Genomic DNA, 26,333 nt, shown 5'->3' on the forward strand with positions numbered 1-26,333 from the left:
GGTTTGGTCTGTTTGCCCACTATTTCTAGTATTGTTTAACTTCATAATCCCAGTTTAAAATCCTGCACACTGATCCTCATCACCCAGTTGCCTGCTGCCGCGTTGGTCCTGGTGGGGGTGGGGGATTTGGAGTGAGCCCCTGTTGCCAGTGCATCCTGGCAGAAGACAGAGCAGGAGAAGGGGGGGCAGGCGGAGTCTTCCCACTGTGCCTGTAAGTGTATGTGGATGTATGTGTTTATTCGTGTTCCTTAGGGCCAACTTGTATATGGTTTTGTCTCCTCCCTTATAGTTTTAGAAAAACATAACATGGGCCGATTACGGGGATTTAATCTGCAGTTCTTGCAGATGCCACCAGAAAATTACCAGAGCTAATCAATGAATTTAGTAAAGTCGCAAGATACAAAATTAACAAACAGAAATCTGTTGCGTTCCTATACACTAACAATGAAAGATCAGAAAGAGAAATTAAGGAAACAATCCCATTTACCACTGCAACAGAAAGAATAAAATATCTAGGAATAAACATACCTAAGGAGTCAAAAGACTTGTATGCAGCAAAGTATAAGATACAGATGAAATACATCAAAGATGACACAAACAGATGGAGAGATATACCATGTTCTTGGACTGGAAGAATCAATGTTGTGAAAATGTACTACCCAAAGCAATCTACAGATTCAGTGTACTCCCGATAAAATTACCAGTGGCATTTTTCACAGAATTAGAACAAAGAATTTTACAATTTGTATGGAAACACCTTGAGTAGCCAAAGCAATCTTGGTGGGGCGGGCGGGGGTGGGGGAATGGAGCTGGAGGTGTCAGGGTCCCTGACTTCACACTATACTACTACAAAGCTACAGTAATGAAGACACTGTGGTACTCGTACAAAAACAAATACAGATCAGTGGAACAGGATAGAAAGCCCAGAGATAAACCCACGCACCTGCGGTCGCCGAATCTGTAACAGAAGGCAAGGATATACAATGAAGCGAAGACAGCCTCTACAATAAGTGGTGCTAGAAAAACTGGACAGCTACGTGTAAAGAATGAAATTAGAACACTCCCTAACACCATACACAAAAATAAACTCCAAATGGATTAAAGACCTAAATGTAAGGCCAGACACCATAAAACTCTTAGAGGAAAACATAGGCAGGGCTTCCCTGGTGGCGCAGTGGTTGAGAGTCTGCCCGCTGATGCAGGGGACACGGGTTCGTGCCCCGGTCCGGGAAGATCCCACATGCCATGGAGCGGCTGGGCCTGTGAGCCATGGCTGCTGAGCCTGTGCGTCCGGAGCCTGCGCTCCGCAACGCGAGAGGCCGGAACAGTGAGAGGCCCGCATACCGCAAAAAAAAACAGGCAAAACACTCTTTGACATAAATCGCACCAAGATCTTTTTTGACCCACCTCCTAAAGTAATGAGAAAAACAAAAATAAACAAATGAGACCTAATTAAACTGAAAAGCTTTTAGCACAGCAAAGGAAACTGTAAACAAGATGAAAAGACAGTCTTAGGAATGGGAGAAAATATTTGCAAATGAATCAACGGACAAAGGATTAATCTCCAAAATATACAAACAGCTCATGCAGCTCAATATCAAAAAAACAACAAAAAATGGGCATAAAACCTAAACTGACATTTCTCCAAAGAAGACATATAGGCCAAAAACACATGAAAAGATGCTCAACATCCCTAATTATTAGAAAAATGCAAATCAGTACTCTAATGAGGTATCACCTCACGCTGTTCAGAATGGCCATCATCAAAAAGTCTACAAACAAATGGTGTAGAGGGTGTGGAGAAAAGGAAACCCTCCTACACTGTTGGTGTGAATGTAAACTGGTACAGCCACTATGGAGAATAGTATGGAAGTTCCTTAAAAAACTAAAAATACAGTTACCATATGATCTAGTAATCACACTTGGGCATACATAAGGAGAAAACCATTAATTCCAAAAGATGCATGCACCCTAATGTCCATTGAGCACTATTTAAAATAGCAAACACATGGAAGAAACCTATGTACCCATCAACAGATGAATGGATAAAGAAGTGGTGCACATACACAATGGAATACTATTCAGCCATAACAGAATGAAATAATGCCATTTGCAGCAACATGAATGGACCTAGAGATAAGTATACTAATTGGAGTTAGAAAATGACATCATATGATACCACTTATATTTGGAATCTAAAAAATGATACAAATGAACTTATTTACAAAAAAACAGTCACAGACCTCAAAAACAAACTCAGGCATTTGTGTTAGCCATTTGTGGAAATCCACTTACTCTTTTATTAATTTCTAGTTTTTTATCTTCAATAAATATACCTGAATTAAAAACAAAAAAACAAACTTACGGTTTCCAAAGGGGAAAGGGGAGGGGAGGGATGAATTAGGAGGCTGGCTTAACATATACTCACTACTGTATATAAAATAATCAACAAGGATCTACTGTATAGTGCAGGGAACTCTACTCAATATTGTGTAGTAACCTATATGGGAAAAGAATCTGAAAATGAATATATATTTGTATATTTATAACTGAATCACATAACTGGGCACCTGCCAGGCACTGGTGGGGGACAACGAACACCTAAGGGGACGGGATGAACCCCTGAGCGACCAGGTAGGACATGGGAGGGGGGCGGACAGGCAAGAAGTGGAGGCAGGATGGGACCAGTGCCCTGGAGGGGCGGCTGGGGGACAGGAGGGGTTCCCATGCCCAGAGGGGCCCACCCATGGTGAGGGGAGCAACGGGTACGGGGAGATACCCTAGGGACATTGGGAGGATCGGAAGGGAATGTGGCTGGCATTTCCCCTGCCCACTTGGGCCCTGGGACCCTGCTGCGGTCCCGGGCCTGATCCTCTGTACTCAGAGGGCCCCTCCAGGTGTGCTGAGCCTAAGCCCTGTCCACGTACCCCCACCCAGGGCCTTACTTCTACACTCCACACTCCAACGACCCCTCCAGCCATGCTGCCATTGCCAGTGGCACAAGTCCTTAGCGTAAGTCCCCGCCCCCGCCTAAGCCCCACCCCCACAGTTAAGGCCTTTTCCAGTTTTTGTTTTTGTTTTTTGCTCTTGTGCTTCTGTTTTAACTTGTTGTTACTGTTTCACTTATATTTTTTCTAATATATTTTTTATTTCCCTAATTTAAATTTAATTTTTTGTTATTGTACTCTTTTTTTTTCCTTCTTTTTTCTTTTGCCGCACCATACAGCTTACAGGACCTTGGTTCCCATACAGCGGGTTGGGCTTGAGCTCCTGTGGTGGGAGCACCAAGTCCAAACCACGGGACTAGCAGAGAACCTCAGACCCCAGGGAATATTAATCAGAGTGAGGTCTCCTGAAGGTCCTCATCTCAGCAACAAGACACAGCTTTTGTCCAGCTGCCTGCAAACTCCAGCGCTGGACACCTCAGGCTAAACAACGAGTAAAACAGGAACACAGCCCCACCCATCAAAAAAATGAAACAAGAAAATATATTACAGACGAAGGAGGAAGGTAAAAACCTACAAGACCAAATAAATGAAGAGGAAATAGGCAACCTACCTGAAAAAGAATTCAGAGTAATGATAGTAAAGATGATCCAAAATCTCAGAAATAGAATGGAGGCACGGATTCAGAAAATACATGAAATGTTTAACAAAGACCTAGAAGAACTAAAGAACAAACACAGTGATGAACAACATAATAAATGAAATGAAAAATACACTAGAAGGAATCGATAGCAGAATAACTGAGGCAGAAGAACGAACAAGTGAGCTGGAAGATAGAATGGTGGAAATAACTGCCAAAGAGCAGAATAAAGAAAAAAGAATGAAAAGACTTGAGGACAGTCTCAGAGACCTCTGGGACAACAGTAAATGCACCAACATTCACATTATAGGGGTCCCAGAAGAAGAAGAGAAAGACAAGGGTCTGAGAAAATATGAGGAGATTATGGTCAAAAACTTCCCTAACATGGGAAAGGAAATAGTCACCCAAGTCCAGGAAGCACAGAGAGTCCCATACAGGATAAACCCTAGGAGAAACACACCAAGACACATATTAATCAAACAAAAATTAAATTCAAAGAAAAAATATTAAAAGCAGCAAGGGAAAAACAACAAATAACCTACAAGTGAATCCCCATAAGGTTATCAGCTGATTTTTCAGCAGAAATTCTGCAGGCCAGAAGGGAGTGGAAGGATATATTTAAAGGGATGAAAGAGGGAAAACCTACAACCAAGATTACTCTACCCAGCAAGGAGCTCATTCATATTTGATGGAGAAATCAAAAGCTTTACAGACAAGCAAACGCTAAGAGAATTCAGCACCACCAAAACCAGCTTTACAACAAATGCTAAAGCAACTTCTCTAGGTGGGAAACACAAGAGAAGAAAAAGACCCACAAAAAAAACCCTAAATCAATTAAGAAAATGGTAATAGGAACATAAATATAAATAATCACCTTGAATGTAAATGGATTAAATGCCCCAACCAAAAGACACGGACTGGTTGAATGGATACAAAAACAAGACCTGTACATATGCTGTCTACAAGAGACTCATTGCAGACCTAGGGACACATACAGACTGAAAGTGAGGGGAAGGAAAACGATATTCCACACAAATGGAAATCACAAGAAAGCTGGAGTAGCAATACTCATATCAGACTTTAAAATAAAGGCTGTTACAAGAGATAAGGAAGGACACTACATAATGATCAAGGGATCAATCCAAGAAGAAAAGGTAACAATTGTAAATATTTATGCACCCAATATAGGAGCACCTCAATCCATAAGGCAAATGCTAACAGCCATAAAAGGGGAAATTGACCGTAACACAATAATAGTGGGGGACTTTAACACCCCACTTTCACCAATGGACAGATCACCCAGACAGAAAATAAACACAAGCTTTAAATGGCACAATAGACCAGATACTTTTAATTGATATTTATAGGACATTCTACCTGAAAGTGACAGAATACACTTTCTTCTCAAGGACACACAGAACATTCTCCACGATAGATCACATCTTGGCTCAGACACCAAGCCTTGGAAAATTTAAGAAAATTAAAATCGTACCAAGCATCTTTTCCAACTAACATGCTATGAGACTAGAAATCAATTACAGGGGAAAAAAATTGTAAAAAAACACAAACACATGGAAGCTAAACAGTGCGCTGCTAGATAACCAAGAGATCACTGAAGTAATCAAAGAGGAAATTTAAAAGTACCTAGAAACAAATGACAACTAAACCATGACGATCGAAAACCTATGGGATGCAGCAAAAGCAGTTCTAAGAGGGAAGTTTATAGCAATTCAAGCTCACCTCAAGAAACAAGAAGACTCTCAAATTAACAACTAACTTTACACCTAAAGCAACTAGAGAAAGAAGAACAAAGAAAACTCAAAGTTAGTAGAAGGAAAGAAATCATAAAGATCAGAACAATGAAATAGAAACGAAGAAAATAATAGCAAAGATCAATAAAACTAAAAGTTGGTTCCTTGAGAAGATAAACAAATTGATAAACCTTTAGCCAGAATCATCACAAAAAAAAGATACAGGGGACTTCCCTGGTAGCTAGGTGGTTAAGAATCTGCCTGCCAATGCAGGGGACATGGGTTCAAGCCCTGGTCTGGGAAGATCCCACATGCTGTGGATCAACTAAGCCTGTGCATCAGAACTACTGAGCCAGCACTCTAGAACCCATGAGGCAGAACTACTCAGCCTGTGTGCTGCAACTACTGAAGGCCGCACGCCAAGAGCCCGTTCTCCACAACAAGAGAAGCCCCCGCAATGAGAAGCCTGTGGACTATAATGAAGAGTAGCCCCCACACACCGCAAGTAGAGAAAGCCACGCACAGCAATGAAGACCCAATGCAGACAAAAATAAATAAATAAATAAATTTATATATAAGAAAAGGGGGACTTCCTTGGTAGCACAGTGGTTAGGAATATGCCTACCAGTACAGGGGACACGGGCTCAAGCCCTGGTCTGGGAAGATCCCACATGCTGCAGAGCAACTAAGCCCGTGCGTCACAACTACTGAGCCTGTGCTCTAGAGCCCGTGAGCCACAACTACTGAGTGCATATGCCACAACTACTGAAGCCCGTGCATTTAGAGCTCATGCTCCGCAATAAGAGAAGCCACCGCAATGAGAAGCCTATGCACTGCAACGAAGAGTAGCCCCTGCTCTCTGCAACTAGAGAAAGCCTGCCTGCAGCAATGAAGCCAAATGCAGCCAAAAATAAATAAATAAAATTTTAAAAAGGGAGAGGACTCAAACCAATAAAACTAGAAATTAAAAAGGAGAAATTACAAATGACACCACAGAAATACAAAGGATCATAAGAGACGACTACAAGCAACTGTGTGCCAATAAAACGGACAACCTGAAAGAAATGTACAAATCCTTAGAAAGGTACAGCTTTCCAAGGCTGAACCAGGACGAATTAGAAAATATACACAGACCAAACGCAAGTAATGAAATTGAAATGGTAATTAAAAACCTTCCAACAAACAGAAGTCCAGGAGCAGATGGCTTTACAGGTGAATTCTATCAAACATTTAGAGAAGAGCTAACACCCATCCTTCTGAAACTCTTCCAGAAAATTGCAGAGGGAGGAATACTTGCAAACTCATTCTACGAGGCCACCATCACCCTCATACCAAAACCAGACAAAGATATCACAAAGAAGAAAATTACACACCAATAACACTGATGAACATAGATACAGTAATCCTCAACAAAATACTACCAAACAGAATCCAACAACACATTAAAAGGATCATACACCAAGATCAAGTGGAATTTATCCCAGCAATGCAAGAATTCTTCAATATACACAAAATCAATGTGATACACTATATTAACAAATTAAAGAATAAAAATCATATGATTATCTCAATAGAGGCAGAAAAAGCTTTTGACAAAATTCAACACCCATTTACGATAAAAATTCTTCAGGAGTGGGCATAGAGGGAAACCACCTCAACGTAATAAAGGCCATATATGACAAACCCACAGCAAACATCATCGTCAGTGGTGAAATACTGAAAGCATTTCCTCTAAGATGAGGAGCAAGACAAGGATGCCCACTCTGGCGACTATTATTCAACAAAGTTTTGGAAGTCCTACCAATGGCCAATCAGAGTAGAAAGAGAAATAAAAGAAGTACATATTGGAAAAGAAGAAGTAAAACTGACTGTTTGCAGATGACATGATACTATACATAGAAAATCCTAAAGATGCCACCAGGAAACCACTAAAACTAATCAATGAATTTGGTAAGGTTGCAGGATACAAAATTAATGCACAGAAATCTCTGGCATTCCTATAAGCTAACAATGAAGGATTAGAAACAGAAATTAAGGAAACAATCCCATTTACCACTGCAACAAAAAGAATAAAATACCTAGGAATAAAACTACCTAAGGAGGCAAAAGACCTCAAAAAACTATAAAACACTGATGAAAGAAATCAAAGATGACACAAACAGATGGAGAGATATACCATGTTCTTGAATTGGAAAACTCAATATTGTGAAAATGACTTTACTACCCAAAGCAATCTACAGGTTCAATGCATTGCTTATCAAACTACCCATGGCATTTTTCACAGAATTAGAACAAAAAATTTTACAATTTGTATGGAAACACAAAAGACTCCAAATAGCCAAAGCAATCTTGAGAAAGAAAAACGGAGCTGGAGGAATCAGGCTCCCTGACTTCAGACTATACTTCAGACTATACTACAAAGTCAGGCTCCCTGACTTCAGACTATACTACAAAGCTTCAGTAATCAAGACAGTATGGTAGTGGCACAAAAACAGAAATATAGATCCGTGGTACAGGATAGAAAGCCGAGAGATAAACCCACGTACCTATGGTCATCTAATCTATGACAAAGGAGGCAAGAATTTACAATGGAGCAAAGATAGCCTGTTCAATAAGTGGTGCTAGGAAAAATGGACAGCTACACGTAGAAGAATGAAATTAGAACACTCCCTAACACCACACACAAAAATAAACGCAAAATAGATTAAAGACCTAAATGTAAGACCAGACACTATAAAACTCTTAGAGGAAAACAAAGGAAAAACACTCTTTGACATAAATCACAGAAAGATCTTTTTTGGTCCACCACCTAGAGTAATGAAATTTAAAAAAATAAGTGAATGGGACCTAAGTAAAGAGTGCAGAGCAAAGGAAACCATAAACAAGATGAAAAGACAACCCTCAGAATGGGAGAAAATATTTGCAAATGAAGCAACGGACAAAGGATTAGTCTCCAAAACAGAAAAACAGCTCATGCAGTTCAATACCAAAAAAACAACCCAAAGAATGGGCAGAAGATGTAAATAGACACTTCTCCAAAGAAAACATACAGATGGCCAAGAAGCACATGAAAAGATGCTCAACATCACTGATCATTAGAGAAATGCAAATCAAAACTACAATGAGGTATCACCTCACACCAGTCAGAATGGCCATCATCAAAAAATCTACAAACAATAAATGCTGGAGAGGGTGTGGAGAAAAGGGAACCCTCTTGCACTCTTGGTGGGAATGTAAATTGATACAGCCACTATGGAGAACAGTATGGAGGTTCCTTAAAAAACTAAAAATAGAACTAATATATGACCCAGAAATCCCACTACTGGGCATAAACCCTGAGAAAACCATAATTCAGAAAGTCACATGTACCCCGATATTCACTGCAGCACTATTTACAATAGCCGGGTCATGGAAACAACCTAAATGTTCCTCAACAGATAAACGGATAAAGATGTGGTACATACACATATAATGGAATATTACTCAGCCATAAAAAGGAACAAAACTGGGTCATTTGTAGAGATGTGGATGGACCTAGAGTCTGTCATACAGAGTGAACTAAGAAAGAGAAAACAAATATCGTATATTGACACATTATGTGGAATCTAGAAAAATGGTACAGATGAACCTATTTACAGAGCAGGATTAGATGCAGTTGTAGAGAATGGACGTGTGGACACAGTGTGGGAAGGGGAGGGTGGGATGAATTGGGAGATTAGGTTTGACATAAATACACTACCATGTGTAAAATAGATAGCTAGTGGGAACCTGCTGTAGAGCACAGAGAGCTCAAGTTGGTGCTCTGTGATGACCTAGATGGGTGAGATGGGGGGAGAGAGGTCCAAGAGGGAGCAGATATGTGTATACATATAGCTATTCACCTCACTGTACAGCAGAAACTAACACAACATTGTAAAGCAATTACTATCCAATTTTAAAAAACCCATGGATTCCAAAGGGGACTGGTTGGGGGGGGCAGTGATAAATTAGGAGGTTGGGATTAACATATACACACTACTATATATAAAATAATCAACAAGGATCTACTGTATAGCACAGGGAACTCTACTCAATATTCTGTAATAACCTATATGGGAAAAGAGTCTGAAAATGAATATATCTTTGTATATTTATAACTGAATCACTTTTGTACACTTGAAAAAAATACCTCATTGTAAACCAACTATACTCCAATATAAAATAAATTTTTTTTAAAAAAGAATAATATTAAAACATATTAGGACCAATTAGAAATTGCTGTGGAATGTCACACCTCTAGTCTGTCTCCACAACCTCAGCCCATTTCTTAGGAATATGCCCTCTTCATGTGTGACTATGGCACTCCAGAAAAATTCCTTTTCATCCAGACATAGACCCTGATACTCTCTCTCTCAGAGCAAAGTTTTCAAAATACTCACTTGAGCACCTAAATTCATAATTAAATATTAAGAAATATAAATAGAGAAATGGACTGTATCACAATAATAGTAGGAGATTTAAACACTTCACTTACTTAAAGGGGCAGATCATCCTGGCAAAAATATCAGTAAGAAAACTGTGGAATAGAAGGACACATTAGACCAGGTAGACTTATTAGACACATAGAATACTCCATTTAAAACAGCAGAACACGTATTCTTCAAGTGCACATGGAATATTCTATTATAGATTGCATGCTAGGCCACAAAAGAATGCTCAGGAAATTTTAGAAATATGAAATCATATCAAGCATCTTTTCTCACCAAAAATCCATGAGAGTAAAAATCAACTGTAAGAAAAATACTTCAAAAAACACAAACATGTAGAGACTAAATAATATGCTACTAAACGACTAATGATCACTGAAAAAGTCAAAGATGAAATTTAAAAATATTTTTAGAGACAAAGGAAAACGAAATCACAATGATCCAAAATCTATGAGATACAGCAAAATGAGTTCTAAGAGGGAAGTTTATACCATTACCAGTCTAGCTCAAGAAATAATAAAAATGTCAAACAACCTAACCTTACACCAAAGTAACTAGGATAACAAAAAGCACAAAGTTAGTAGAAGGAAATAAATCATAAAGATCAGATCAGAAATAAATGAAATAGAGACTAAGAGAATAGTAGAAAATATCAATGAAATAAAGAGCTGCTTCTTTAAAAGATAAACAAAATTGATAAACCTTTAGCTACACATAAAGGAAAAGAGGGAGACCTTCAAGATGGCGGGGAGTAAGGCGTGGAGGTCACCTTCTTCCCCACAAATACATCAGAAATACATCTACACGTGGAACTCCTACTGAACGCTGGCAGAAGACCTCAGATTCCCAAAAGGCAAGAAACTCCCCACGTACCTGGGTAGAGCAAAAGAAAAAAGAAAAACCAGAGACAAAAGAATAGGGACGGGACCTGGACCTCTGGGAGTGAGCTGTGAAGGAGGAAAAGTTTCCATACACTAGGAAGCCACTTCACTGTCGGAGACAGGAGATGGGTGGGGGGAAGTTTCTGAGCCACAGAGGACAATGCAGCAACAGGGGGGCGGAGGGCAAAGGGGAGAGATTCCCGCACAGAGGATCGGTGCCGACCAGCACTCACCAGCCCGAGAGGCTTGTCTGCTCACCTGTGGGGGCGGGAGGGGGCTGGCAGCTGAGGCTCCGGCTTTCGGAGGTCAGATCCCAGGGAGCGGACTGGGGTTGGCTGTGTGAACACAGCCTGAAGGGGGCTAGTGCGCCACAGCTAAGTGGGAGGGAGTCTGGGAAAAAGTCTGAACCAGCCTAAGAGGCAAGAGACCATTGTTTCCGGATGCGCAAGGAGAGGGGATTCAGAGCACTGCCTAAATGAGCTCCAGAGACAGGCGTGAGACGCTAAGGCTACTGCTGCAGCCACCAAGAAGCCTGTGTGCAAGCACAGGTCACTATCCACACGTCCCCTCCCGGGAGCCTGTGCAGCCCGCCACTGCCAGGGTCCCGTGATCCAGGGACAACTTCCCCGGGAGAACGCACGGCATGCCTCAGGCTGGTGCAACGTCCAGCCGGTCTCTGGCGCCGCAGGCTCGCCCCGCACTCTGTGCCCCTCCCTGCCCCCGGCCTGAGTGAGCCAGAGCCCCAGAATCAGCTGCTCCTTTAACCCCGTCCTGTCTGGGCCAAGAACAGACGCCCTCTGGTGACCTATAAGCAGAGGCAGGGCCAATTCAAAGCTGATCCCTAGGAGCTGTGCAAACAAAGAAGAGAAAGGGAAATCTCTCCCAGCAGCCTCAGGAGCAGCGGATTAAATCTCTACAATCAACTTGATGTACCTGCATCTGTGGAATACCTGAATAGACAACGAATCATCCCAAATTGAGGCAGTGGACTTTGGGAGCAATGGTAGACTTGGGGTTTGCTGTATGCGACTGACTGGTTTCTAGTTTTATGTTTATCTTAGTTTAGTATTTAGAGTTTACTATCATTGGTAGATTTCTTTATTGATTTGGTTGCTCTCTTCCTTTTTTTTAAAAAAAATATATATTTCCTTTTTCTCTTTTTGTGAGTGTGTATGTTTATGCTTCCTTGTGTGATTCTGTCTGTATAACTTTGCTTTTACCATTTGTCCTAGGGTTCTGTCTGTTTTCGTTTCTATTTTTTTAATATAGTTTTTAGGACTTGTTATCATTGGTGGATTTGTTTTTTGGTTTGGTTGCTCTTTTCTTTCTTTTTTATCATTACATTTTAATTTTTAATTTAAAATTTTTTTATTTTAATAACTTTATTACTTTTTATTTTCTTTCTTTCTTTTTTTCTCCCTTTTCTTCTGAGCCGAGTGGCTGACAGGGTCTTGGTGCCCCGGCTGGGTGTCAGGCCTGTGTCTCTGAGGTGGGAGAGCCAAGTCCAGGACATTGGTCCGCCAGAGACCTCCAGGCTCCATGTAATATCAAATGGCGAAAGCTCTCCCAGAGATCTCCCATCTCAATGCTAAGACCCAGCTACACTCAACGACCAGCAAGCTACACTGCTAGACACCCTATGCCAAACTAGCAAGACAGGAAAACAAACCCACCCATTAGCAGAGAGGCTGCCTAAAATCATAATAAGGTCACAAACTCCCCAAAACACACCACTGGATGCGGTCCTGTCCACCAGAAAGACAAGATCCGGCCTCATCCACCAGAACACAAGCACCAGTCCCCTCCACCAGGAAGCCCACACAACCTACTGAACCAACCTTAGCCACTGGGAGCAGACACCAAAAACAACAGGAACTATGAACCTGCAGCATGGAAAAAAGGAGACCCCAAACACAGTAAGTTAAGCAAAATGAGAAGACAGACAAACACACGGTAGATGAAGGAGCAAGGTAAAAACCCACCAGGCCAAACAAATGAAGAGGAAATAGGCAGTCTACCTGAAAAATAATTCAGAGTAATGATAGTAAAGATGATCCAAAATCTTGGAAATAGAATGGAGAAAACACAAGAAATGTTTAACAAGGACCTAGAAGAACTAAAGAGCAAACAAACAATGATGAACAACACAATAAATGAAATTAAAAATTCTCTAGAAAGAATCAATAGCAGAATAACTGTGGCAGAAGAACGGATAAGTGACCTGGAAGATAATAAGTGGAAATAACTACTGCAGAGCAGAATAAAGAAAAAAGAATGAAAAGGATTGAGGACAGTCTCAGAGACATCTGGGACAACATTAAGTGCACCAAAATTCGAATTATAGGGGTTCTAGAAAAAGAGAAAAATGGATTGAGAAAATATTTGAAGAGATTATAGTTGAAAACTTCCCTAATATGGGAAAGGAAATAGTCAATCCAGTCCAGGAAGCACAGACAGTCCCATACAGGATAAATCTAAGGAGAAACATGCCAAGACATATTTATCAAACTATCAAAAATTAAATAAAGGGCTTCCCTGGTGGAGCAGTGGTTGAGAGTCCGCCTACCGATGCAGGGGACACGGATTCGTGCCCCGGTCCAGGAAGATCCCACATGCCGCGGAGCGGCTGGGCCCGTGAGGCATGGCCGCTGAGCCTGCACGTCCGGAGCCTGTGTTCCGCAATGGGAGAGGCCACAACAGTGAGAGGACTGTGTACCGCTAAATAAATAAATAGAAAAAATATTAAAAGCAGCAAGGGAAAAACAACAAATAACATACAAGGGAATCCCCATAAGGTTAACAGCTGATCTTTCAGCAGAAACTCTGCAAGCCAGAAGGGAGTGGCAAGACAGATTTAATGTGATGAAAGGGAGAAACCTACAATCAGGATTACTCTACCCAGCAAGGATCTCATTCAGATTTGATGGAGAAATTAAAACCTTTACAGACAATCAAAAGCTAAGAGAATACAGCACCAGCAAACCAGCTTTACAACAAATGCTAAAGGAACTTCTCTAGGCAGGAAACAAAAAAGAAGGAAAAGACCTACAATAACAAACCCAAAACAATCAATAAAATGGTAATAGGAACATACATATCGATAATTACCTTAAAAGTAAATGAATTAAATGCTCCAACCAAAAGACATAGACTGGTTGAATGGATAGAAAAAGAAGACCCATATATATGCTGTCTACAAGAGTCCCACTTCAGACGTAGTGACACATACAGACTGAAAGTAAGGGGATGGGAAAAGATATTCCATGCAAATGGAAATCAAAACAAAGTTGGAGTAGCAATTCTCATATCAGACAAAATAGACATTAATATAAAGACTATTACAAGAGACAAAGAAGGACACTAATAATGATCAAGGGATGAATCCAAGAAGAAGATATAACAATTGTAAATATTTATGCACCCAACACAGGAGCAACTCAATACATAAGGCAAATGCTAACAGCCATAAAAGGGGAAATCGACAGTAACACAATAATAGTAGGGGACATTAACACCCCACTTTCACTAATGGACAGATTATCCAAAATGAAAATAAACAAGGAAACACAAGCTTTAAATGATACATTCTACAACATGGACTTAATCAATATTTATAGGACATTCCATCTAAAAACAACAGAATACACTTTCTTCTCAACTTCTCATGGAACATTCTGAGGTTAGATCATATCTTGGATCACAAATCAAGCCTTGGTAAATCTAAGAAAATTGAAATCATATCAAGTAACTTTTCTGACCACAATGCTATCAGACTAGATATCAATTACAGGAAAAAATCTGTAAAAAATACAAACACTTGGAGGCTAAACAATACACTACTTAATAACCAACAGATCACTGAAGAAATCAAAGAGGAAATCAAAAAATACCTAGAAACAAATGAGAATGAAAACACAATGACGCAAAACCTATGGGATGCAGCAAAAGCAGTGCTAAGAGGGAAGTTCATAGCAATACATTCCTACCTCAAGAAACAAGAAACATCTCAAATGAACAACTTAACCTTACACCTAAAGCAATTAGGGAAAGAAGAACAAAGAACCCCCCAAAGCAAAAGGAAAGAAATTCTAAAGATCAGATGAGAAATAAATGAAATGAAGAAGACAATAGCAGAGATCAATAAAACTGAAAGCTGGTTCTTTAAGAAGATAAACAAAATTGATAAAACCATTAGCCAGAATCATCAGGAAAAAAAGGGAGAAGACTCAAATCAATAGAATTAGAAATGAAAAAGGAAAAGTAACAACTGACACTGCAGAAATACAAAGGAGCATGAGAGATTACTACAAGTAACTATATCCCAATAAAATGGACAACCTGGAAGAAATGGACAAATTCATAGAAAAGCACAACCTTCCAAGACTGAACCAGGAAGAAATAGAGAATATAAACAGACCAATCACAAGCAGTGAAATTGAGACTGTGATTAAAAATCCCCCAACAAACAAAAGCCCAGGACCAGATGGCTTCACAGGTGAATTCTATCAAACATTTAAAGAAGAGCTAATATCTATCCTTCTCAAACTCTTCCAAAAATACAGCAGAGGGAGGAACACTCCCAAACTCATTCTATGAGGCCACTATCACCCTGATACCAAAATGAGACAAAGATGTCACAAAGAAAGAATACTACAGGCCAATATCACTGATGAATATAGATGCAAAAATCCTCAACAAACCACTAGCAAACAGAATCCAACAGCACATTAAAAGGATCATACACCATGATCAAGTGGGGTTTATCCCAGGAATGCAAGGATTCTTCAATATACGCAAATCAATCAATGTGATAAACCATACTAACAAATAGAAGGAGAAAAATCATATGATCTTCTCAATAGATGCAGAAAAAGCTTTTGACTAAATTCAACACCCATTTATAATAAAAACCCTCCAGAAAGTAGGCATAGAGGGAACTTACCTCAACATAATAAAGGACACATATGACAAACGCACAGCCAACGTCGTTTCAATGGTGAAAAACTGAAACCATCTCCTCTAAGATGAGGAACAAGACAAGGTTGTCCACTCTCACCACTATTATTCAACATAGTATTGGAAGTTTTGGCCCCAGCAATCAGAAAAGAAAAAGAAATAAAAGGAATCCAAATCAGAAAAGAAGTAAATCTGTCACTGTTTGCAGATGACATGATACTATACATAGAGAATCCTAAAGATGCTACCAGAAAACTACTAGAGCTAATCAATGAATTTTATCAAGTAGCAGAATACAAAATTAATGCACAGAAATCTCTTGCATTCCTATACGCTAATGATGAAAATCTGAAAGAGAAATTAAGGAAACACCCCCATTTACCACTGCAACAAAAAGAATAAAATACCTAGGAATAAACCTACCTAAGGAGGCAAAAGACCTGTATGCAGAAAACTATAAGACACTGATGAAAGAAATTAAAGATGATACAAACAGATGGACAGAAATACCATGTTTTTGAATTGTAAGAATCAACATTATGAAAATGACTATACTACCCAAAGGAACCTACAGATTCAATGCAATCCCTATCAAACTACCAATGGCATTTTTCACAGAACTAAAACAAAGAATTTCACAATTTGTATGGAAACACAAAAGACCCCGAATAGCAAAAGCAATCTTGAGAAAGAAAAACGGAGCTGGAGGAATCAGGCTCCCGGACTTCAGACTATACTACAAAGCTACAGTAACCAAGACAGTATGGTATTGGCACAAAAATAGAAATACAGATCAACGGAACAGGATAGAAAGCCCAGAGATAAACCCATGCGCATATGGTCACCTTATTTTTGATAAAGGAGGCAAGAATATACAATGGAGAGAAGACAGCCTCTTCTGTAAGTGGTGCTGGGAAAACTGGACAGCTACACGTAAAAGAATGAAATTAGAACACTCCCTAACACCATACACAAAAATAAACTCCAAATGGATTAAAGGCCTAAATGTAAGGCCAGACACTATAAAACTCTTAGAGGAAAACATAGGCAGAACACTCTATGAAAAATCACAGCAAGATCCTTTTTGACCCATCTCCTAGAGAAATGGAAATAAAAACAAAAATAAACAAATGGGACTTAATGAAACGTAAAAGCTTTTGCACAGCAAAGGAAACCATAAACAAGACAAAAAGACAACTCTCAGAATGGGAGAAAATACTTGCAAATGAATCAACGGACAAAGGATTAATCTCCAAAATTCACAAGCAGCTCATGCAGCTCAATATCAAAAAATGAAATAACCCAATGCAAAGACAGGCAAAAGATCTAAATAGACATTTCTCCAAAGAAGATATACAGATTGCCAATAAACACATGAAAGGATGCTCAACATCACTAATCATTAGAGAAATGCAAATCAAAACTACAATGAGGGATCACCTCACACCGGTCAGAATGGCCATCATCAAAAAAATCTACAAACAATAAATGCTGGAGAGGGTGTGGAGAAAAGGGAACCCTCTTGCACTGTTGGTGGGAATGTAAATTGATACAGCCACTATGGAGAACTGTATGGAGTTTCCTTAAAAAACTAAAAATAGAACTACCATATGACCCAGAAATCCCACTACTGGGCATATACCCTGAGAAAACCATAATTCAAAAAGAGTCATGTACCACGATGTTCATTGCAGCTCTATTTACTATAGCCAGGACATGGAAGCAACCTAAGTGTCCATCGACAGATGAATCGATAAAGAAGATGTGGCACCTATATACAATGGAATATTAGCCATAAAAAGAAACGAAATTGAGTTATTTGTAGTGAGGTGGATGGACCTAGAGACTGTCATACAGAGTGAAGTAAGTCAGAATGAGAAAAATAAATACCGTATGCTAACATATATATATGGAATCAAAAAATAAAAGTGGTTCTGAAGAACCTAGGGGCAGGAGAGGAATAAAGATGTAGACGTAGAGAATGGACTTGAGGACATGGGGAGGGGGAAGGATAGGCTGGGACGAAGTGAGAGAGTGGCATGGACTTATATATACTACCAAATGCAAAATAGATAGCTAGTGGGAAGCAGCCCCATAGCACAAGGAGATCAGCTTGGTGCTTTGTGACCACCTAGAGGGGTGGGATAGGGAGGGTGGGAGGGAGACGCAAGAGGGAGGACATATGGGGATATATGTATATGTATAGCTGATTCACTTTGTTATAAAGCAGAAACTAACACACCATTGTAAAGCAATTATAGTCCAATAAAGATGTTAAAAAATAAAATAAAATAAAATATAAAAAGCACAGGAAGGTAAAAGAAAAAAAAAGAGGCAAGGGGAAAAAAAAAGAAAGGAACAGAGAGGACCCAGTTAAAAGAAAATTAGAAAAGGAAAAGTTCCAAATAATGCCACAAAAATAGGAAGGAGTATAAGAGAGTACTATGAACCTTTATACATCTATAAAATGGACAACCAAGGAGAAACACACAAATTCCTAAAAACATACAACCTCTTAAGACTGAATCAGGAAGAAACAGAAAATATGAACAGACCAATAACTAGTAATGAAATTGAACGAGTAATAATTTTTTTTAAAAAAGCCCCAAAGCAAAAATCTAGAAGCAAACAGTTTCATAGGTGGATTCTACCAAACATTTAGAAGAGTTAAACCTATCCTCTCAAACTAATCCTAAAAGTTGCAGAGGAAGGAATTCTTCTGAAATCATTCCATGAGGCTACCATTACCTTGATATCAAAACAAAACAAAGATATCACAAAAATTAATTACAGGCCAATATCACTAATGAACAGAGATGTAAATTCACTCCAACCAAATTTAAGAATACAATGAAAGGATCATATACCATAATCAAGTGTGATTTATCTCAGGGAAAATCAATTTATATGATACCCCATATTAATGACTTGAGTAAAAATAATGTGCTCATCTCAGTAGATGCAGAAAAAGCTTTTGAAAAAACTCAACGTCAACTTATGATAAAAGTTCTCAATAAAGTGGGTACAGAGGCAACATACATCATCTTAATAATGGCCATATATGATAAGCCCACAGGTAACATCATACTCAACAGTGAAAAGCTGAAAGCATTTTTCTCCAAGATCAGGAAAAGAGAAGGATGCCTACACTTGCCAATTTTATCAACATAGTATTGGTAATCCTAGCCACACCGAGTAGACAAGAAATAAAAATAAAAGAAACCCAAATTGGAACAAAAGACCTAAAAATGTCACTGTGTGGAAGATGGCATGATACTATACAAAAAAAAAAATGCTTAAGATTCCACCAAGATACTTCTAGAACTCATAAATGAATTTGCTTAAGTTGCAGGATACAAAATTACTAAACAGAAGTCTGTTGCAATTCTACATAGTAAAAGCAAACTTTCAGAAATTGAAACAAAGAAAACAATCTCATTTATATTAGCATCAAAAATAAAATACCTGGGAATAAGACTAACTAAGGAGGTAAAAGACTTGTACTCAGAAAAAAATAACAGACTAGGGAATCAAATCAAGATGGTGGAGTAGAAGAAAGTAGCACTCACGTCCTCCCACAAATACATCCAAAATACTTCGACAAATGGAACAATTCTCACAGAACACCTACTGAACACTAGCGGAAGACCTCAAATACCTGAAAGGACAAGAAACATCTCCACGAAATAGGGTAGGATGAAAGAAAAAAAAAAAAAAGAGGTACTGGGACAGGACCTGTGCCCCTGGTAGGGAGTTGAAAGAGAGGAAATGTTTTTGCACCCTGGAAAACCCTCTCAGCTGTGGGGAGATCACCTGTGGCAGAAAGGGAGCAGAAGAGGCTCAGAGGAGAATGCAACTGGTTTGTGGCAGGCACAACAGAGACAGACCTACACAGACAGTCCCTGCCACTGCCCTGCACACCCCAGTCTGAGACACGCATCCACTGATAGGGGAGGGGGCTGGGTGCTGGATCTCGGGGTCTAGAGGATAGACCCAGGGAGAGGACTGAGGTTGGCTGTGGAAACAGCGTGAAGGGGCTGGAATGTGGTACAGCCCCAAAGGGGGCTGTTCCCAGAAAAAGCCCGGACCTTCCATGGAAGTGAAGTGCCATTGTTAAGAGGTGCATGAAGGGAGGGGCGGGGCTGCCATTACAGCCTCTTTCTCCACGCACTGGCTCCCACCTCTTCAGGCTCTGGGAGAGCATGCCCCAGCCACTACCGGGGGCTCAGGCCTCCACGGGATCTCGCGCCCAGCTGCCACTTCAGCAGGCTCTGGGAGTAGGTGCCAGTGGGTTGCCACTCCCAGAGGCAGGGCTGAAACCACAGCTGAGCCCCAGGGGCCACGTGACTTAGGAAGCAGGGCTGAAATCTCTCCCTGCAGCTGCACCAGCTGCAGATTTAAACCTCCGCTGTTGGATTTGTAAATTCAGCGCCTGCAGGACATCCGAGTGGACAACGGGTGCTCCTGTGGCTGGGACGGGTCTGGCCTAAGCAGCTGTGGGCTTTGTGGGTGCACGAACGTGGATGCATGAACGTGGGTGCCTGCACATGGGTGCTGGGCTGGGCCAGGGTCTGAGCTGCCCCCATAGATCCCACAGTGGGTCTGGATGTGTGACCAATGTGGTCCTGGTACCTGACTTCAGTGGATCTGTGCTGGTGGCCTTGTGAAAACAATGCCTGAGGGACACCAGGGCCAATTGCTAGCGTTTCCAAGGTTGAGACAGGACCGAGGGCAGTGCCAACAACAGTGTACTTTTTGAACCCGCACAACAGATGACAGGTGACACAACAGAGCATGCTCACCAGTGAACAGCTCTGGCAGAGGAATAGTCAGTGGCTCATCTCCCAGCGGGAGCACTCCAATCCCATCTACCTCACACAGCAGCCCAGAAACGTAGCTCAGAAACAGATCTGGTGGTCTTTACTCCAACAACTGGGGAGCAGACCCTGCCCCTGACAGGGCAGTGATATCCACAGAGCGAAGAGGAAGCCCCACTCAATACACAGTGCAGGCTCTGGTCACCACAACAGCAGTCACATCTCCTATCAATGGCCACCATACACTAAGGAAAGACATGGCAGGTATCCACACTAAAAACAGTCCTCGCACCAAAAAATATTAAATCCACACAAGCTATGCAGGGATGTTCCCACATAAAAACACCCCTCTAAGACCACAGTAGATAACTGTTTCTCCTAAACTCACAGAGCAAGAGAAATATAAGTAAAATGAAGAAGCAGAGGAACCACCCCCAGTTAAAAGATCAAGAGAATTCTCCTGAAAGAACACAGAATGAAAACAACCTCTTCAATCTAATAGACACTGAGTTCAAAAAGGAGATAATGAAAATACTGATGGAATTAAGAAAGGCTATGGACAGAAATGCATATCACTGTCAAAAGGAACTAGAAACTATAAGGAGCCACCAAGAAAAATTAGAAAATTCATTCGCTGAAACAAAAGCTGAGCTAAAGGCAATGAATAACAGAATGAATAATGCAGAAGAACGAATAAGTGATCTGCAAGATAGAATAATGGAAATCACCCAATCAGGACATCAGACAGAAAGCCTAATGAAAAAAATTGAAAGCAATAAAAGAGACCTATGGGATAATATAAAGTGTGCCAATCTATGCATAATAGGGATCCCAGAAGGGGAAGATAGAGAAAAAGGGATTGAAAATGTATTTGAAGAAATTATAGCTGAAAATTTCCCTAACCTAAAGAAGGGAACAGATATCTAGGTACAGGAAGCACCCTAACAAGATGAACCCAAACAGACCTACACCAAGACATAATAAAAATGGCAAAATTAAAGAGAGGATTCTCAAGGCAGCAAGACAAAGAGTTAATTGCAGGGGAACCCCCATAAGGCTATCAGCTGATTTCTCTACAGAAACGTTGCAGGCAGGGAGGGAGTGGCAAGATATATTCATAATCAAAGTCCTGAAAGGGAAAAATCTGCAACCTAGGATACTCTACCCAGCAAGATTATCATTTCGAATAGGAGATAAAGAACTTCTCAGACAAGCAAAAACTAAAAGAATACAGCAATACTAAACCTATCTTAAAGGAAATATTGAAAGGCCTTCTCTAAATAGAAAAGTAGTAAGAATCTATATGAAAGAGAAAATTACCATTGGAAAATAAATCACTTAAATAAGCCAGTACACACATTTAAAAAAAACAAAAGAAAAATTTTCTGTGAAAGTAATGATAACCACAAGGAACAGTAAAAGGATAAACACGAAGATGTAAAAGAGGACATCTAAATCACAAAATATGGGGAAGGAGAGGAAGGAAATGTAGAGTTTTTCCCTAGAAAATGTTTGAACCTATATGACTCCAGTCTAAGGCAAGTAAATATAAGAAGGGGTTAACGCACGTGAAAAACAGGGTAACCAGAAATCAAAAATATACAGTAGAGTCACAAAAACCAAAAAGAAGAAAATATAAGTATAATACAAAAGAAAACCATCAAAACACAAAAGGAAAAATAAAAGGACAAATAAAATATAAAATCAACAGGAAAACAGGGTTTAAAATGGCAATAAATACATGTCTGTCAATAATTACCTTATGTGTCAATGGACTAAATGCTCCAATCAAAAGACACAGAGTGGCAGGTTGGATTAAAATACAAGAGCCTAAAACATGCCGACTACAAGAGACCCACTTTAGGGCAAAGGGCGCACATAGATTGAAAGTGAGGACATGGAAGAAGATATTTCATGCAGACGGAAATGACAAGGAAGTCAGGATCACAATATTTATATCAGACAAAATAGACTTTGAAACAAAGACTATAAAGAAAGATAAAGAAGGACACTATGAAATGATAAAAGGATCAATACAAGAAGAGAATAGTACACTTGTCAACATACATGCACCCAATATAGGAGCACCCAAATATATAAAACAAATACTAACAGACACAGAGGGAGAAATCCTTCAATGTTGTGTGGAACAATGCTAAACCTATGCTAGGCTGGCTTAATCAACCTCTTCAATGGTGGGCCCAGAGGGGGCACCACCAGACGGAGGAGCTCCACCACCAGGGAAGCCCCCGGGCACTCCTCCTGGCACTCCTCCTGGCATGCCTCCTGCGCTCTGGTATAGCTTGGTAATGATGGCGTTGCAGACTTTTTCCAGCTCCTTCTGCTGATGTTCAAATTCTTCCTTCTCTGCAGGCTGGTACTTATCAAGCCAGTTGATTATTTCATTACATTTATCAAGAATCTTCTGTTTGTCCTCATCATTAACCTTGCCTTGAAGTTTCTCATCCTCAACAGTAGCTTTCATGTTGAAAGCATAGGATTCAAGAGAATTCTTCGAAGACACCTTGTCCCGCTGCTTCTCATCTTCAGCTTTATACTCCTCTGCTTCCTGAACCATGTGTTCAATGTCTTTCTTGCTCAAACGGCCCTTGTCATTAGTGATGGGAATCTTGTTCTCTTTTCCTGTGCTCTTATCCACAGCAGAGACATTGAGGATGCCATTGGCATCAATATCAAAAGTGACTTCAATCTGAGGAACACCACAGGAGGCAGGAGGTAAGCCTGTGAGTTCAAACTCGCCAAGCAGGTTGTTATCCTTGGTCATGGCACGCTCACCTTCATAAACCTGAATGAGTACACGGGGCTGGTTGTCCGAGTAGGTTGTGAAGGTCTGCGTCTGCTTGGAGGGAATGGTGGTGCTGCGCTTGATGAGGACAGTCACGACTCCACCAGCAGTTTCATTTCCAAGGGAAAGAGGAGTGACATCCAACAGCAGGAAGTCTTGAACATTTTCAGATTTGTCTCCAGATAGAATGGCTGCCTGGAGAGCTGCTCCATAAGCAACAGCCTCATCAGGGTTGATGCTCTTATTCAGTTCTTTCCCATTGAAGAAGTCCTGTAGAAGTTTCTGAATCTTGGGGATGCGGGTTGAACCACCCACCAGGACAATATCATGGATCTGAGACTTGTCTAGCTTGGCATCCTGAAGGGCTTTCTCCACAGGGTCCGGTGTGCCATGGAACAGGTCAGCATTCAGTTCTTCAAATCAGGCACGGGTAATTGAGGTATAGAAGTCAATTCCTTCACAGAGGGAATCAATCTCACTACTGGCCTGGGTGCTGGAAGAGAGAGTGCGCTTAGCACGCTCACAAGCAGTACGAGGGCGACGGACATCCCTCTTGTTCTCACTGATGTCCTTCTTGTGTTTGAGCTTGAATTCTGCAATAAAATGGTTGACCATCCGCTTATCAAAGTCTTCTCCACCTAAGTGGGTATCTCCAGCTGTATATTTGACCTCAAAGATTCCATCCTCTATAGTGAGGATTGACACATCACAAGTGCCACCACCTAAATCAAAGATCAGCACATTTCTTTCTGCTCCAAACTTTTTGTCTAAGCCACAGGCAACAGCAGCAGCAGTTGGCTCATTGATGATTTGAAGTACATTGAGCCCAGCAGTAGTTCCAGCATCTTTGGTAGCCTGACACTGAGAATCATTAAAGTAAGCGGGTACTGTGACAACAGCATTGGTAACAGTCTTTCCAAGGTAAGCTTCTTCTATTTCCTTCACCTTTGTCAAAACCATGGATGACACCTCCTCTGGATAAAACCTTTTTGTCTATCCCTTGTATTCTACTTGAACCTTAGGCCTGCCTGCATCATTCACCATCATGAAAGGCCAATGCTTCATATCAGACTGGAAAACAGCAACATCAAATCTTCGTCCAATGAGGCGTTTGGCATCAAAAACTGTGTTGGTGTGATTCATTGCAACTTGGTTCTTTGCAGCATCACCAGTCAATCGTTCGATATCAGTAAAGGTGACATAGCTTGGGGTAGTTTTGTTCCCCTGATCATTGGCAATTATTTCCACCTTTCCATGCTGGAAGACACCCACACAAGAATACGTGGTGCCAAGATCAATGCCAACTGCAGGTCTCTTAGACATGGTTGCTGGAGTGCAGGCCCATGTCCACTGGAGGAGAAAACAGCAACCTACAGAGCTGCTGCCGCGTTCAACGAGATAGTAGTAGGAGACTTTAAATACCCAACTCTCATCAACAGACAGATCTTCCAGCCAGAAAACTAATAGGGCAACAGAGATCCTAAATGACATAATAGAACAGTTAGACTTAATTGATATTTTCAGGACATTACATCCAAAAAAGGCAGAATACGCATTCTTCTCAGGTGTACATGGAACTTTCTCAAGGATTGACCACATACTAGGGCACAAAACAAGCCTCAAGAAATATAAGACTAAAAAAAAAAAAAAAGAAAGAAATTTAAGACTATAGAAGTTATCTCAAGCATCTTTTCTGATCACAACAGTATGAAACGAGAGATCAACCACAGAAGAAGAAACGAGAAAAAAAATTACATGGAAACTAAACAACATGCTACTAAAAAACCAATGGGTCAACAATGAAATCAAAGAAGAAATTTAAAAATACCTTGAGACAAACGACAATGAAAACACAACTATACAAAATCTATGGGATGTAACAAAAGCTGTTCTTAGAGGAAAGTTCATAGCAATACAGGTCTTCTTTAAGAAACAAGAAAAATCTCAAACAACCTAATCCATCACCTAAAAGAATTAGAAAGAAGAACAAACAAAACCTAAAGTCAGCAGAAGGAAGGAGATAATAAAGATCAGCGAGGAAATAAAATGTAGATTTAGAAAACAATACCAAAAAAACCCCCCAAAAATACACACAAAGAGCTGGTTCTTTGAAATGGTAAACAAAATTGAAATACCTCTGGGCAGGCTCACCAAGAAAGAAAGAGAGAAGATCCAAATAAACAAAATAAGAAATGAAAGAGGACAAATCACAACTGATACCACAGGAAAAAAAAAAAACCATAAAAATGCTATTAACAGTTATATGCCATCAAGTTTGACAACCTAGAAGAAATGGACAACTTTCTAGAAACAAACAGTCCAACAAAACTGAATCAAAAACAAATAGATAGCTTGAACAGACCAATCCACTAGAAGTGAAATCGAATCTGTTATAAAATAAAACCTCCCTATATAAAAAAATTCAGGGCCAGATGGTTTCACAAGTGAATTCTACCAAACATACAAGGAATAACTTGTAGTGATCCTACTCCAACTCTTCCAGAAGACTGAAGAGGAAGGAAACACTCTCAAAGACATTCTATGAAGCCACCATCACCCTGATACCAAAACCAAAGACACTACCAAGAAAGAAAATTACAGGCCAATATCTTTGATGAATATAGAGGCAAAAATTCTCAACAAAAAATTAGCAAACCGAATCCAACAACACATAAAAAAGATCATACACCATGACCAAGCTGGATTCATACCAGAGTCACAAGGATGTTTCAACATACGCAAATCAATCAACGTGATACATGACATCAACAAAAGAAAAGACAAAAACACATGATCATCTCAATAGGTGCAGAAAAATAATTCAATAAAATTCAACATCCATTCATGACAAAAATCCTTACAAGAGTCGGTATACAGGGAACATATTGCAACATAATAAAAGCTATTTATGAAAAACCCACTACCAGTATAATAATACTGAAAAACTGAAAGCCTTCCCACTAAAATCTGGAAAAAGACAAGGATGTCTACTCTCACCAGTTCCCTTCAACATAGTATTGGAAGTCCTAGCTGCAGCAATCAGACAAGAAAATGAAATAAAAGCTATTCAA

General features: G+C 40.1%; 1 pseudogene; it reads right to left on the minus strand.

Moving 5' to 3' along the window:
* Positions 1 to 22,632: 22,632 nt before the first annotated feature.
* Positions 22,633 to 24,585, minus strand: LOC114904333 (annotated as a pseudogene).
* Positions 24,586 to 26,333: the final 1,748 nt, after the last annotated feature.

This window comes from Monodon monoceros, unplaced genomic scaffold (genome assembly GCF_005190385.1).
Source record: "Monodon monoceros isolate NGI ecotype Baffin Bay Population unplaced genomic scaffold, NGI_Narwhal_1 Super_Scaffold_21, whole genome shotgun sequence".
Classification (NCBI taxonomy): Eukaryota; Metazoa; Chordata; class Mammalia; order Artiodactyla; family Monodontidae; genus Monodon; species Monodon monoceros.